The sequence below is a fragment of the Balaenoptera musculus genome, chromosome 15, assembly GCF_009873245.2.
Source record: "Balaenoptera musculus isolate JJ_BM4_2016_0621 chromosome 15, mBalMus1.pri.v3, whole genome shotgun sequence".
Taxonomy (NCBI): Eukaryota; Metazoa; Chordata; class Mammalia; order Artiodactyla; family Balaenopteridae; genus Balaenoptera; species Balaenoptera musculus.
Genome location: NC_045799.1, coordinates 88449302 through 88462504, shown reverse-complemented (window position 1 = coordinate 88462504; position 13203 = coordinate 88449302). Strand labels below are relative to the sequence as shown.

Here is a 13203-nt window from a genome sequence, read left to right as displayed (position 1 = left end):
CAGACCTGAGGGTCTGCCCTCACGTCCCGTCATCCTTGGCTCACGGTGTGATACCAGGGGGCCAGGTCTCGGCAGTAAAGCTGAGGTGGACCAACAGTTCCTCATCAGCTCCCAGTTTAACCATCTGATAAAAATCATGGGTCTGAACAGTAGGCTTTCTTAGAGGAAACGGTGCTTTCCCATCCTGGTAACAGACGACAGTGGGTTCCTGAGCTGTGAGGTTAAATTGTGGAGGGACTCTGGGCACCAGAGCCTGGCAGACGCGGTCATCAGGAGCTCCAGCTGGTGACCAGACAACTTCCCTTGCCCCCCAGACAGAATCTGCTTCTCTGAGGAGCTGGAAGGATGAGGGCCGGATATTGCTTCTGGCCAGTTGCCAAGTGCCTCTCATGACCCTGCCATCTTCCCCCTGTACCTCCTGACCCCGCTTACTCGAGAGAAATGCCAGCAGGAAGGACGAGCTTCCGGCCTCAGCTCTCACCACTGCTGTGCCCTCTACCCCAGACAGGCTGAATGTCCCCCAGCCAGATGCTAGAAGGGCTGCCCCCCGCCACCGTGGAGGGCTGCTCAAGGCCCTGAGGGGTCCACTCAGCACCACCCCGGAGTGTGAGCAGTCCTCAGGGCAGTTGCTTAGGTGAACATCCAGGTCCACAGCAGCTGCCCTCCAGCCCAGAGGACAAGCCAGGGGTTTTCAAATTGTGGTGCTCAGAACAAGCTTCACGTCCCAGGAATTTTGGTGGGCATTCCAGGAGGGGCTAAGTCAACCCTACAGGTCCTCACTCCCACCCTGGCCTGCACACACTGGCCTACTCTGCCACAGAAGTGTTTGCAGTAAAGTTCCCAAGCAACCTGCAAACGCACAGCCGCTTTTGATGGCGCCCACCGTTCCCCACTCTTCCTTCTTGAGAGCAGATGGTTTCGTGTCACGTCATCACCAGCTTCACACAATCTTCCCAATCCAGGTGTAGTCTTGTGGACCGGCTGCTCGGACACGGTCTCCGCGGCCACGTGGGTTCCCGTGACACCAGCATGGGGCAGGGGGTGGTGTGCACAGCATCTCCGTGGATGTGGCCATCTAGCCCCCCCTGCCCTGCAGGCATCAGTGGGGCTATTCAGTTCCTGGTCCCGACAGTCGGAGCCAGGGGGGGCCAGGCCAGTGGGATCTCTGTGACTGGCCACCTTTCCCCTGGGCTCTGGGGGCAGGCAGAGGTGTCCTAGCCTCCCTGATGGGAGCAAGCACTGACAGAAGAAGCAAGTTCTAGAGGGTCTCTCCGTGGCCTCAGGTGCCGCCCTCCGGTCTGTGTGTGAGAATCACTCATCCACCACCCACCACCGACAGCTATCTCTCTGGCCACACAATGTCCGTGGTTCAGTGACCTCTCAAGCAGCACAGTCCTCTTGGCCGTGGGTACCACGCTCCGAGCCAAACCAGCCCGCCTCCCAAACTGGAGTCTGCTTGCAGGGAGCACCCCTGCGGAGCCGCCTGCGTGGTCGGCCTGGCTGCTCCCAATCTAAAGGATCCAGGGTCTCCAGTGGGTCCCTCAGATCCTGCAGAGTTGTCGGGGTGTCCCTGGCCCCTCCAAGACCAGGGTCGAGGGATTCCAGGTCCCCTACCCCTTGCAACTCCTTCAGCGGCTGCATTTTGATGTTTTATCCACTTTTATTTACATATCCTCATATTTTTTGTTATTTATTTATTCATTCAATTAATCAAGGGCTGAACTTTAATTTTTTTTTATTTTATATCAGAACGTAGTTGATTAACAATGTTGTGTTAGTTTCAGGTGTACAGCAAAGTGATTCAGTTATACATATACATGTATCTATTTTTTTTCAAATTCTTTTCCCATTTAGGTTATTACAGAATATTGAGCAGCATTCCCTGTGCTATACAGTAGGTCCTTGTTGGTTATCTATTTTATAAATAGCAGTGTGTACGTGTCAATCCCAAACTCCCAATCTATCCCTCCCTCCCACCCTTCTCCCCGGTAACCATAAGTTCGTTCTCTAAGTCTGTGAGTCAGTTTCTGTTTTGTAAATAAGTTCATTTGTATCCTTTTTTAAAGGTTCTGCATATAAGCAATATCATATGATATTTGTCTTTCTCTGTCTGACTTACTTCACTTAGTATGATAATCTTCAGGCCCACCTATGTTGCTGCAAATGGCATTATGTCATTCTTTTTAATGGCTGAGTAATATTCCATTGTATATATGTACCACATATTCTTTATCCATTCATCTCTCAATGGACATTTAGGTTGCTTCCATGTATTGGCTATTGTAACAGCGCTGCTATGAATATTGGGGTGCATGTATCCTTTCGAACCATGTTTTTCTCTGGATACACGCCCAGGAGTGGGATTGCTGGATCATACAGTAGCTCTATTTTTAGTTTCTTAAGGAACGTCCGTACTGTCCTCCTCCATAGTGGCTGCACCAATTTACATTCCCATCAACAGTGTAGGAGGGTTCCCTTTTCTCCACACCCTCTCCAGCATTTGTTGTTTGGAGATTTTTTTGATGACGGCCATTCTGACTGGTGTGGGGTGATATCTCATTGTAGTTTTGATTTGCATTTCTCTAATAATTAGCAATGTTGAGCATCTTTTCATGTGTTTCTTGGCCATCTGTATGTCTTCTTTGGAGAAATGTCTATTTAGGTCATCTGCCCATTTTTTGATTGGGTTGTGTGTTTTTTTTTTGATATTGAGCCAAATGAGCTGTTTGTAAATTTCGGAGACTAATCCCTTTATCCACTTTTATTTACACGTCCACATATATTTTTTAACAAGTATAAAATCATTGAATCTAAACCACTTGTATGTTAAAAATCAAGAGGACTATTTCAAAGGGAAAATGGACTTGAGCTGCTCCCTGTCTCAGGGGAAGACCCCGCTTCCTATGAAATCCTTAAATGTGACCTTGGTTGAAAAAAAGACTCATTAAGTCAGGGCTGCTCCTGTCCCGATGCCCGGGGACGCAGGTGTGTCTGTCCCTTGCAGACTCCTGCCACTCCCTCCCCAGTGCCTTAGGTAGTCATGCAATTTCCTCATTGCGTGGGTTTCAGCCTGGCTTTTAGTCACACCCACAGGATTGCAGGAGGAAGAAACAGACCCCTGACTCTGTGCGGATACAGAGTCCATGAATGTTCGCCCTGACCTTTGCTAAGTCCAGCATCATTAGCAGTGCAGACATTCAAACTCTCCTCAAGGCCGAAAGCAGGACTAGGCATCTGCTGTGCTTGCTTAATGAGCCATAAAATGAGCCGGTGGGCAATTGCTTCTCACCATCAAGCCCCAGCTTGAGTGACAGCCGCCAGGACGGTGGGGGGAGGGACGTATCTTGTCACAAAAGCCCGAGGCACTGCCTTCCTTGATCACAACTGACTAAAGGGAAAATATTTATATGCACACACCTCATTTCCCATTATCTTAAATTTTTTTTTCAGTACTTAGTTTCTCCATCATCATTTTGGGAGAATGTTAACACCATTAATCTTCCTTTCTTTAATTACGATGAGCCTGACTGAGAGGTTCCCAGAGGCCGGGCCTCTTCACCCCGACCCTCTCCCCACCTCTCCCTCCTCAGACCCACCTGTTCCACCTCCCACGCCCCTGGCCCCCCCACCCCCCCCAGGCTCTTCTGGCTCAGCAAGGAGCCCCTGCCCTGACCTCTCATCTCCTCTATGTTAGCAAAACCTGGATCGTTCTGTTAAAGAGAAATTTGAGGAAAACACACACCCATAATCCTGTTACTTTAGCACATTCTTTTTCACATTTGCTCACACCTACTACCATTTTCAGCACTAATGTGGACATTCCACGTGGCCTCTGTCTCAGTGCACAAACCACCTTGTTTTAACACATAATTGGCACTATTTTCTCAGGATCTAAGTCATGCTGAAACCTGTCGTAACACAATCATATTCCAGTAACTTCATCAGCCATGATTCACCTCCCATGACTTGAATGCTAAAATGTTCTTTTCCTCCATGTGTATATTTTACACGTAATGTCACAAATATCTTCAGGAATGGAAGCCTTTTTTGGTTGCTATTATGTTTTTATTTGTTTGTCCTTCAGCTGAGTAATTTCCTTCTGGGTCGATGGTATGAATAGCTTTAAGGGTCTTTTTTTTTATATATAAATTTATTTATATTTTATTTATTTATTTTTTGCTGCGTTGGGTCTTCATTGCTGCGCACGGGCTTTCTCTTGTTGCTGAGAGCGGGAGCTACTCTTCGTTGTGGTGTGCCTGCTTCTCGTTGTAGTGGCTTCTCTTGTTGCGGAGCACGGGCTCTAGGCACACGGGCTTCAGTAGTTGTGGCCTGCGGGCTCTAGAGCGCAGGCTCAGTAGTTGTGGCGCACGGGCTTAGTTGCTCCGCGGCATGTGGGATCTTCCCGGACCAGGGCTTGAACCCGTGTCCGCTACATTGGCAGGCGGATTCTTAACCACTGCGCCACCAGGGAAGTCCCTAGCTTTAAGGGTCTTGACTTTCAAAAAGGTTGTGCAGACTGCAGGGCTGCGACACTTGCACTCGGTGGAGACCTGGGTGGGTCCTCAGAACTGAGCCATGGCAGGCAGGACACTTGGAACAAGGGGCAGGTGCGGCTCTGGGGTCAGGTGGGGTCCCCTCCCCTTAAGGTGTCACGTCTCAGTGTTATCACCCCAGACAGTAGCCACCCTTGTGCACCCCCCTCACTGTGTGTGTAGCCAGGACCCAGGTCTAGGTTCTAATGGGAGAGTGTGGGGATAGAGGGCTCTTCCTCAGAGATCAGGGAATAAGGGCTCTGACCTCTCTCTCTCTCTCTCTCTCCCCCTCTAGAAAGCCTGCTGCCCTGCTGTGAGCAGCCAATGAAGAGGCAGAGGGGCCCACATGACATGGACTGGGGGCACCCATGGCACCCCTAACCCACCCCCTGACAGCCCTCAAGGCTGAAGACACAGCCAGGCCGCCAGATCCCCTGACCACAGAAAACATGAGAAGCCAAATGCTGTCATATTATGATGCTGGGTCCTGGGCAATTTGGTAAGTAGCACCGGCTTTGGACCACTTTATGGTGCAGTGCCTTTCCCTTTGTCAGGGGTCCACACAGCCATCTCCCCCAGTCAGCCTGCCCTGCAGCTACCCCTTGCTCTGCAACGCCGTGTTGGCCCAGGGCTGTCTGCACACCAACTCCCCAGGGCTCTGGTGTAGAAAGCAGCCTCTGTCCTGCAAGGGGGTCATGAGGCCTTTGGGAAAGTGACCCTGGGGCTCCCACCCACCCCCAGGGAAGATGCAGCGATGCCGCTGGTCTCCTGGCAATGAGTGGGAGCCCTGGGCCCAGGAAGGACGGGAGCCCCCGCCCCTCTTACTCTTCGTCCTGGACGCACCACACTCGAGGGCTGAGGGCAGAGCCTGGCTCCCTGTGGGCACTTTGGGATGTGTGTTCAGTTAACGAAGGGGTGAGTAGATCAGAGGGTTAAACAAGGCCTCTGTGTAAGGCAGGTCCCCAGTCAGCCCCAGAGGGTCCTTTCCAAGGAGCCCCAGCCTGCCAACGTGGCTCTGAGTGGGTGGGTCGGGGGCCTTCGGGGGGCTTGCGGGAGGACAGAGCAGACAGCAGTCCTGCTGCTGCTTCTCTGTTCTCTTTCCACGGCCACCCGTCTGCCTCCGGGCCTGGAGCCAGATGCTGCATTCTAGATGGAGACAGAAAAGGAGAGGTGGAGTGTGGCCCCGGAGCGTCAGCTGAGGGTGACCCTTTCCAGACTCGCAGGGCCCAGCGGACATGGACCTGCTCTGGTGATTCTAACGTCAGGTACAGCAGGGCCCGCTGCCCTGGGTTTACTCACCTCCACGAAGCTGCTCCAGGATGGGGGCTGATGCCTAGCCTTCTGGGTGGAGAGGAGCAGGGGCTTCCTGGCCCTTTCGAGAATCCCTGCTCCTCCAGGCCTGGAAGGGGGCTGTGCACACGCATATACATACTAACACGCACGTGTGTGCACACGCACTTGAACACACGAACACACGTGTACACGCATCACACACACATGTGCACGTGCGCATCCACACACGAATACGTGTACACGTGTACACACTCACCCACGTCTGTGTGTGCACACATGTGTGTTCCTTGTCCCTCAGCTCTTCCCAAAGGGGCACATCCTAATTTCCTTGTGATGGGACTGAATGTCCAGCATCTAAGCTCTCAGGCACCGCTTGGGAAGGCCCTGCCCTATGGTCAGAACAGAGAGGTCGGGGCCCTACAAGTGGGCAGCCCTGCTCTCGCTGCTCCCCTGCCATCAGGACCCCAGGACCTGGGCCTTCTGGCCGCCTGGGCCAGTGTTTCAGAGGGACCAGTACCCATGGCTCCAGGGCCTTATTCCTGGACTGACCCTGGTGTGTGCCTGCCCTGGGGGACCTCAGTTTACTCACTTGTGCAGCGAGCAGGGGGGCCACCAACCCTGGTGGTGGACGATGCGATGCCACTTGCCCAGATCCTGGCTGGTTTTTCCTGCATCCCTGCAGTTTTCTGACAAAGAGGAGGCATGTTAGCGCTTGACATGTCCTCACCTCTTGCTATTTTTGCAAGAGGCCTGAGCACAATATTTAAAAATAGAAATAATGAGGGAAAGCAGAAGCTCTGACCTTGAGTCCTGAGGCCAGGACAGGATTCCCAGTACCCTCTCTGGCTCAAGATGATAAATGATCATTGTGCTGTGTTTGCCCTCGGCTAATTTATCCTTGGCCTAGAGAGAAAGTTTCTGCCTTTTTTTCTCTTTGTGGGGGGAGGCTGGAAAAGTGCTTCAGGCCTAACCTCTGTGTCTGGTCTTTTGTGGCGGTTCTCTGCCTGGAAACGCTGTGTGGACCCCGTCCCAGGGGATCGGGGGTCTCACCCCTCCTATGCTGGCCAGAAGCCAGTGTGTCCCTACCACACATCTGGGGGTATTAGGGGAACGACCCCCCACTTCCCTGCCCCCAAGCTGCACCCATCCCCCTGCACAGGGACCGAGAAGGCCGGGGATCCTCCAGCACCCATGGGAGGCCGTGTGTCAGTGGGACACTCAGGCATGGACGTCATACCTACCGTCCTCCCGGCCTTGCTTTGGTGTCCATTTGAAATTTGCGATGTGGGACACACTGACCCTTCCCCACTCTCCCGAGGCCCCACTGGGCTCCTGAATCAGAAGGACGTCTGCAAGGACCCGGGGCCAAGGCCTGGGACTGTCTTCTGGTCCCCACACCTGCATATGGCTGTGTACCGGCCCCCAGCCCAGGCCCTGTGTTTCTGAGGTGTAGGCACACCTCTATATACAAGGTCCAGAGCGAGCAGAGCTTGACCCAGAAAACCGATGTTTCTGAACCTCACTTGGAGCCTGGGCGACCGCTGGCCTCCCTCAGCTGGTGGACACCCCCTTGGCCTCGGGGGTTGCTGCGAGGTTCCAGGCGTCCTGGGTCCTTCGGATGGAACGAGCTGTGGGAGGGTGGATGGGAGGGTGCCCTGCCCCATGTATACGTGTGAGCCGGGGGCTGCGGTCTCAGGAGTTGCCTCCCCAAGGCTCTTGGGACTGGCTGCCTGGGGCGGGGCTTCAGGCCCAGAAGTGTAGGACAGAATCTACGAATTCCAAACCAAGTGGCAAGTGTGGTCTTAGAGTAACATTTTTTAAAAATGTGTATAAATGGAAACTTTATAAAATATTCTGTATTTAAAATATGGAAACCAAAGGATCTCTTTCAAAGGGTCTCTTTAAAAAGAACCATCTAAGGCCAGGGCAGAAAACTGCAGATCTGAGCCCCTGTTCTGCCTCCATCTTTGCTTACCAGCAAACTGAAATGATTTTTGTATTTTTAAGTGGTTGGGAAAAAATATAAAGAAGAATATTTCTTGACGTGCAAATTATATGAAATTTAAATTTCAGTGTCCATAATAAAGTGTTATTGGGCCCAGCCTCCCACCAGCTACACCCGCAGAGGCTAAAATGTTCCGTGTCACAGACCACGCCCTCTTCCGCTCCAGACACCCCGACTTCCTGTGCTGGGCTTGCATGGAGGGCTGGGGCAGAGCCCGACGAGGCTAGGAAGCCAAGCATCCTTGGTTCTCCAGGTCCTCCTGGCAGAAGAGAGATGATGGATCCCGGGGACTGGGAATAACTTGCCCAGGAGGCCGCTGGATCATGGCTGGAGCAGACACTGCTTTGAGCACCGAGGCCTGGAGGCCAGCTGGACGGCCCCCACGTGGATGAAGAAATGGCCAGGGGTTTGCAGATGGTGTGAGTGTGAATGCAGTGGCCGCGCTCTCCTTGAGCCGGGCCGGGCATGCAGGGTGCGGGCAGAGGGTGGAGGTCGGGCCTCAGATGGACAGGGCCTGGGCCAACAGCTGGGCTGGCAGGGGTCCTCCAGGGCCCCTCAGGGTCTCTCTGCTGGGCGAGGAGCTTGCTGGCTGTCCCCTCCCCTTCAGCCTCCCCTCCCAGCTCTTCCCAAGCCGTGTGCCGTCCACTGGGAGGGCGGGAGGGCTGGTGGCTGGTCCAGGCAGGGGTCAGTTCCCCTTCTGTTTTGCCAAAGGATTTGGACTCTGGGATGAGATGAGACCCAGGCAGGTCCTGCACCACTTCTGCTGTAGACTGAACATTTGGGTCCCTGCCAAAATTCGTGTATTGAAACCTGATGCCCAACATGACTATTGCAGGAGGTGGGCCTTTGGGGGGTGATGAGGTCCCGGGGGTGGAGGCCTCATGAGTGGGATCAGGGCCCTGGTGAGAAGAGACCCCAGAGAGCTCTTTTCCCTTTCAGCCACGAGGATACAGTGAGAAGGCAGCCGGCTAGTGACCAGAAAGTGAGGCGTCACCAGATGCCAAATATGCCGGCGCCTTGATCTCGACGTCCAGCCTCCTGACTGAGAAATAAATGTTACTTAAGCCGCCCAGGCTGTGGTGTTTCTGATAAACTCGCCTGACCACCCTGTGAGACCTGTGTGGACGGAGGGAGCTGAAGGGAGGTGGACACAGGCCCCCAGCCCACCCCACCCCTCCCGCCCCCTGCAGCGACCATGAGGGAGGCGGAGCCGGGCCCCCTGGTGGGAGGGGAAGGAATACTCGGCTGCTTTGAGCTCAGTGCTTTCAGAAAACGGTTTTGTTTTTAGATCAGCTGGTTCCATAGGTATTTAGAATAACATTAGCCACACCCCAAATATTCACTTTGTTCTTGGTCCTAAGACACTGGATTGGGTTCACGGCGGGCGTGGCTCCAGGCCCGCAGGCCTCCGAGGGCGACATCAGCCCTTTGGGAGCCTGGTGACTTTGTCCAAGAGGTCACTTCCCGGGGACTCGGGATTGACAACGTCCCTCCAGTCACACCTGGCCCCCTGCTGCCTGGTAGTGCTGGCCTTGTGCCCAGAATCCGGGGGAGCAATTCCAGATCCCTGTGTTCCGGGGAGGCCACACCCCACTGTAGGCGATGAGGGGCCTTGGGAGGCTGCTGGGGGAACCCCAGTGCTGGGGGCTACCCCAACCATTCTGCAGAGTGAAGGATATGGATCGGGCAGGGGACTTCAGCACTGGGGCGAAGGCTCCAGGACTGCAGGGTGGGATTTCTGGAAAGTTCCATTGCTTTGCATCACTGTGGCCACTAGTGCTTGTCCAGCCTTCGGCTCCTGCTTCTCCACTTCTCGTTGACCCTATTTTTAGTCCAAACTGCTGAGGCGTCTGAAAACATCGTTCAGATCTCCTCCACACCTGCCTTCTGAAATGAGAGGCCAGGCTGAGAGTCAGACATGATGGGGGAGCACAGACCATTGCAGAGGCTGCGTCCCAGGGAAGGGTCCCATCCCCTCCAAGTCCCCTGAGGCCTAGGGCCAGTCGTGGGGGCGCTTTCTAAAGAGAACTCAGCGTCCCCACAGCCTCTCAGGGGCCCCTCCCTGGCTCCTCTGAGAAAATAAAGACCACTCTGCATGGCACCAGAGTGGACCACAGTCAGATCCTGTCTGGGGGCAGCAGCCTGTAGTGGGCTCTGCTCAGAGGCACAGGGGTGGGGTGGGGAGTGCGGCCTGGGAGGCACAGGGGTGGGGTGGGGAGTGCGGCCTGGGAGGCACAGGGGTGGGGTGGGGAGTGCGGCCTGGGAGGCACAGGGTCCACTCTGTGGTCACTCAGATCACAGAGCGCCCGAGGGAAGTGGGCCAGCTTGACGCCCGGTTCTCCTCCTTCCTGTGAGCTGGAGACATGGGCTTGGGCTGTTGGCATCCTTTAGAGAATGGTCTGGACCCCCTACTCACATCTCTGCCGCCTCAGTCCCTCTGCCCCTGGCTTTGGACCATTCTTTCCCCGGGGCTCCGCCCTGCCTCACCTGCCCTGGCCGATGCTTCTGAGCCTTTCTCTGACTCCTCATCCTGGAGGCTCAGCTGGGGTCCTGGGTGCTGGGCCCCCTCTGGTGGGCCCAAGTTTTCCTTTAATCTCTGGAGAGAGTGGAGACGAGGAGCCAAAGCTTTGAGGGGAAGTTGAAGCTGTTGCCTCTTTGGATCAAACACAGTGATTTCCCTGGAGTGAACTCGGTCCTCCTTTCCAAATTCTGTTGCAGCGCCTGGGAGGCTGGAGCAGGTCAAGCTTACGGGAGCCCCCGGGAGGCAGGCATCCGTCGACCTCGCGTCCAGTGGGAGCGAGCAGAGGGGAGTGAGGCTTTGGCCTTTACCCCTCGATGAGGGCCTGGACTGGAGGGGCGCAGATGAAGAAGAAGAATTGCTTTTGTTGTCTTCTGATAAAGAGAGCGGGGTTTGGCCAAGGAAGTTTGTGCAGGTGACTGCAGAGCAAAGTGGGGATAAAGGAGGCCAGAGGCCTCCGTGGGCCCTGGAGTGGACGCCATCCCTGCGGGGGTGGGGCAGGGGGCACGGGCGCTGTCCTTGCCGCAGCCGCTTGACCGGCCGGGAAGCTGCAGAGAGGAACGCACTTGGTCAGGCCTCGTCCAGGGGCCCCTGCTCAAGGCCCGATCTGCAGAGTCTGCCCGCGTGCAGCCATGCGGTACCCCGTCCCAGGGCAGTGCACAGCCCTGTCACCATAGCGATGATGCAGAGGTGTGATAAAAGCCATCTGCCACTCGTAAAACACGACATCACTTTTCTGCAAAGCCAGAAGCCAGCCTGGGGCTCAGGCAAGCAATGGCCTATAAAATCCTGAATAATCACCTCAAAGCATACTTTCCAATGTAAAGAACATTCTAGGCAGCTGTTTCCGGATTATTTACGTGAAACCATTTTACACCCCTGACTTTTACCGTGTTCACTGTCTGACCCTTCCTAAACCCTCCCCTGTGGTCCTGCAAGCAGTCTCGGGAGCACAGGCCACTGTCCCTCTGAGTGACAAGTGGCAGAGCTGTGTTCCTGTGCCCTTTGCCCCCAGACGCATTGGCAGGCAGGGCCAGAAATGCCAGCGATCTCCAACTTGCCAGGGAGGAGGAGCTGAGCTCTGTCCTGTATCCGTTTCTATGGCACCATAAAGAACAGCAGGTTTTGTCTGGGTTGGACGTGAAACCCTAACTCAGGGCGTCCTCCCTGGCCAGGGCTGTGAGGGGACCCCTCTGGCCATGCCCCGCCAAGGGCAGAGCCTGGGGCTTGCCCCCCGACACCAGAGGAGACGTGGAATCTTCATGGGTTGGCAGAGGAGGAGATGGAGTTCTCAAAAAGGGCTGATTACTGGAAGTCATCACTGTGGCAACAGGGGTGTTGGATGGGGCCACCAGGGTGCACCTGAAGCTGGGGCGGGGTCAATGGGCCCCACAGCAGGCTGTTCCCCCAGGGAGAACCTGACGTCCCACCATGTGGCTTGTCAGCGTGAGGTTTTTGCTCCAGATCCAGAAATTTGGTAGCTCTGAATAAGAATTTTTGCTGTAATTTATCCTCTCACTTGAATCTTGCATTTGCCTTTAAATATCAAATCTTATTTGTCTGATATTTGCATTTTCATCTCTAATCATTAAACCTGTAAATTACATTCATGCATAAAATAATGTTTGGTGAAGGCCTTTTAATTTTACAAAATGCCTCCTTCTAAAATTATTCCCCTACACCCCGGAAAAGACAAAATGGTGTCACTGGTAACTTGGAGACAAAAATATTTAGTAAGTCTTATCAATTTTGGCTTCTGCTATTCAGGTTAGCAGTGGACATCTATTATCCCTCAATTATTGAAAGGAAAGAGACAACTAAATTAATAACGTCTCTAATTACTGTGTCCTCATCCTGCCCAGACCCTGCCATCCCGGGGGCCATGGCCCTGGATGATTCAGGTGGTCCCAAAGCAGCACCCCAAATACTCTTGCATGCCTTTCCGTTTCGATCTGAAGGCGCCTGCGTTGTGATATCTGTGTGTTCACAGGGCAGAGTGCACTATGGTGCCAGCTGGACACCACAGCTGGGCCAATACAGCAAGCAGTGCCCAGCCAGCACCCAGACCCACAAAACCTGCGCCAGAGCCTCTGGGAGATGGGTGCTGCAGACGCCCGCAAGAGGCCCACTTCTGCCCCAGGTGCCCTGGACGCTCTGCCCAGTAACCGTCCCCTTCTTCTCACTCTGCCAGATCCCCCACCCTGCGGGGCCCTCGTGGAGCGCCCCCGGCCCCCGCCCCGCCACGCTGCCTGGGCACGGGAGATCTTACACCACCAGATTCCGAGCACTCCGCCTTCTCCCCTGCTTCTCCCGAGGCCACGGATCTGCGGGACCAGAACTCACTCCCCTAGCCACGCCGCCCCTTCGCTTAGAGGCCTCTCTTTCTTCTCTTCCCTCTCCATCAGATTTCACAGCATTTTGACTCTTCCACTGGTCTTTTCAAAGAAATGTCTTCTTGTTTTATTTACCATCTCCACCGTTGTTTGTTTTCTATGGCATTTGTTTTTGCTTTGTTCTGTAGGAATCCATTCCTTCTTTATTTGGGCTTAGTTTACTGTTCTTTTCCTAGTTTCTCTAACTGAAAGCTTAGTTCGCTTATTTTTAGTCATTATCATTTTTTAACAAATGCGGTTATCACTCCAAGTTTCCTCTGAGTACCCCTTAGGTGGCATCCTACAGGTTTTAATAGGTGCCGTTCTCATTTGTGTTCATTTTTTTTTTTAATATTTTTATTTATTAATTTGGTTGCACCGGGTCTTATTTATTTATTTATTTTTATATTTATTTTTGGCTGTGTCGGGTCTTCGTTTCTGTGCGAGGGCTTTCTCCAGTTGCGGCAAGCGGGGGCCACTCTT

General features: G+C 53.9%; 1 long non-coding RNA gene across 1 annotated transcript; it reads left to right on the top strand.

Annotated features, from left to right (window-relative positions):
* The first annotated feature begins 5677 nt into the window (after positions 1–5677).
* Positions 5678–8855, top strand: LOC118881534. Its single transcript, XR_005016558.1, has 3 exons — positions 5678–5797; positions 8084–8247; positions 8770–8855. It is a non-coding gene; the product is annotated as an uncharacterized LOC118881534 (long non-coding RNA).
* Positions 8856–13203: the final 4348 nt, after the last annotated feature.